Raw genomic sequence first — 2,500 nt, forward strand, 5'->3', positions numbered from 1 at the left:
GCGGGGCGCGGGAAGCCGGCCGCTTCCCCCGGCCCCTCTCTCCCTCCCCCCCTCGCCCTTCAGCCGCACCCTCGCGGCGGACGGGGTCGGGTTCGCGGGCGTCCGCGGAGCCCGGCCGGCTGCGGGCGAGCGCCGGAGGGGGGGGGGGCGCGCCGCGCGCGAGCGCGCGGTCTGCGCGCGAGGCTTCTCCGGGCGGCTTCGGTCCCCGCGCGGGCGGGCGGTCCGAGCCGCGTGCCTCCTCCCGGGCGCAGCTGCCGCCCGGCGCCGGGTTAACGAGGGAAACCCCGGGCCCCGGGAGGAGGGCGAGGTGGTGGCGGCGGACGACGGGCGCGCCCCCGCGGGCGGACGCTCCCCCGAGGGGCGCCGGGGCCGGCTGGCGGGTGCCGGATTTCCCCTCGGCGCCCCGTCCCGCCCGCCGAGGAAGGCGGGCGGGCGGGGGAGGCACCCCCGCGGGGCCTTCGGGTCGTTTCCCTCACCCCAGGGCCAGGTACCTAGCGTCCGCGCCTCCGCGCGTCCGGGGGATGGGAAGGGAAGGGAAGAGGAGGGGGCGGCGTGCGCGCCGTCCCCGCTCTCCCTCCCTGCCTCCCTCCCTCGGCCGCGGAGCCGGGCGGGGGTTTAAAGACTCGGGCGGCCCGCGGCACGTCTCGCGAGGCCGGGGGCTCCGGCGACGGCGGTCCGGCCGCGTCGCCGGCGGGAGGGCGGGAAGGAAGGGGCTCGTTGCGGGGCGCGGCGGCGCGCCCCCACCACTACCCAGCACGCCGCTTCCCTCCCGATCCGAGCCCGCCGGCGGCGTCGGCCGCCGCCGCCGCGCTCTCGCGCCTCCGCGGGTCGGGCCCGGGCCGGAGAGGGGGTTACCCCGTCCCCCCCTCTCCGCGGCCACGGTCTCGGGCGGAGAGGCTCGGCTCCGTGCCGGCCTCGCCCGCGTTCGGAGCGGGCCGAGACGCGCGTCTCGGCCCGGCGCCCGCCGCGGCCACGCCGCCGCGCGCGGCCGGTTCGAGCCGGTTCGAGCCCGGCCGGTCCTCGCCCGCGCCATCCGCGGCGCCGGCGGTTCCGCTCCGCCGGCCCGTCCGGCGCGCGCCCGCGGCCTCGCCGCCCGTCCGTCCTCCGTCGGGGGGCCTCGCCGCCGTTTCCCCCTTCCGTCGCTCGCCGAGTCCTCTCCTTCGCCGCCGCCGCCGCCGCCTCCCACCGCGCTTTCGCCCTCGGCCTCGCCGGCCGCGCCGGGCGAGCGGGCGGGAGGTCCGGCGCGGGGCGTCCCGCAACCGGTCTCCGCGCGGAGGCGCGGGGGGCGGGCGCCGCTCCCAGATCCGTCCCCGTCCCCGTCCCGCCGCCGGGCGCGCGTCCGCCGCGGGCGCGCCGCCAGGGCGAGCGAGAGGAGGAGGCGGCGGAGGGCGAGGGGCGGGAGAGGAAGGCGAGAGGCGGCCGGGGTCGTTTCGGCGTGCGCGGCGCCCGCGGCGCGAGGCGGGGGGGCCGGGGCCGTCGCGGGCGCGCCGTCCGGGCGGGCCGTCGCGGGCGCGGGGCCGGCGGCGCCGGCGGCGCGGGCCGGGGGAACACCCCGGCCGGGCTCGCCCGCGTCCCGACCGGTCGCGGCGCCGGCGGCGGCGTCGCCGGCGGGTCCGTTCGCGGCAGCGGGGCTTCCGCCCGGGCCGAGCCGAGCCGGGCGCCTGGTCCGCCCCTCCCGAAGCGAGACGAGGTCGTTTGTCCAGGTCGGGAGCGCGGGCTCCCCGCCCTTCTCGTTCGGGAGGGTTCCTCTTTTTTTTTCCCCTCGATTCGAAGCGTGTGCGTGTTCCGTAGCGTACGGTCAGCGGAGGCGACGCTCGTCCTCCCCGCGGCGGTCGCCGCCCCGGCGTCGGGGCGGGCCGCGCGGGGGCGGTCGGAGCGCCTTCGGGAAAGGCGAGAGAGACGCGAGAGGAGGGCCCCCCGCGCGCGCGGGGCGGTGCCGAAAGCCAGACGACTCTTAGCGGTGGATCACTCGGCTCGTGCGTCGATGAAGAACGCAGCTAGCTGCGAGAATTAATGTGAATTGCAGGACACATTGATCATCGACACTTCGAACGCACTTGCGGCCCCGGGTTCCTCCCGGGGCTACGCCTGCCTGAGCGTCGCTTGACGGTCAATCGCCGACGGCCGCCGTCCGCGGCGGCCGCGCGGCGCGGCTGGGGCGCCTCGCAGGCCCGCGCGCCCCTCCGGAGGCGGGTCGCGGTGCGCGTGTGTGTGGGGGGGGTGCCGCCGTCCGTCCGTCCGTCCGTCCTTCCCCGCGTGGGTCGGTCGTTCGGTCGGTTCGGGTGGCCGGCTTCCCCTCCGCCCCACCGCCCCGGTCCCTCGACGGCGGCGTCGCGGCGCGGGCCTTCGTCCCCCTAAGTCGAGACCCAGGTCGGGGAGCTCGCGGAGCTCCCCGCGCTCCCGGAGCGCCCGCTTCGGCCGAGCTCGTCCCCACGGGGCGGCCGGGCTTTCCGGTCGGTCGCGCGGTGCGGGGCCGGTCGTTCGTTCGTTCGTTCGTCCG

At 80.1% G+C, this 2,500-nt stretch overlaps 1 non-coding gene across 1 annotated transcript; it reads left to right on the plus strand.

Annotated features, from left to right (window-relative positions):
* The first annotated feature begins 1,949 nt into the window (after positions 1–1,949).
* Positions 1,950–2,102, plus strand: LOC149911733 (5.8S ribosomal RNA). The gene has a single exon (XR_016462876.1). It is a non-coding gene; the product is annotated as a 5.8S ribosomal RNA (ribosomal RNA).
* The last annotated feature ends 398 nt before the right edge of the window (positions 2,103–2,500 follow it).

Source organism: Phasianus colchicus, unplaced genomic scaffold (genome assembly GCF_987193195.1).
Source record: "Phasianus colchicus unplaced genomic scaffold, bPhaCol1.hap1.1 HAP1_SCAFFOLD_57, whole genome shotgun sequence".
Classification (NCBI taxonomy): Eukaryota; Metazoa; Chordata; class Aves; order Galliformes; family Phasianidae; genus Phasianus; species Phasianus colchicus.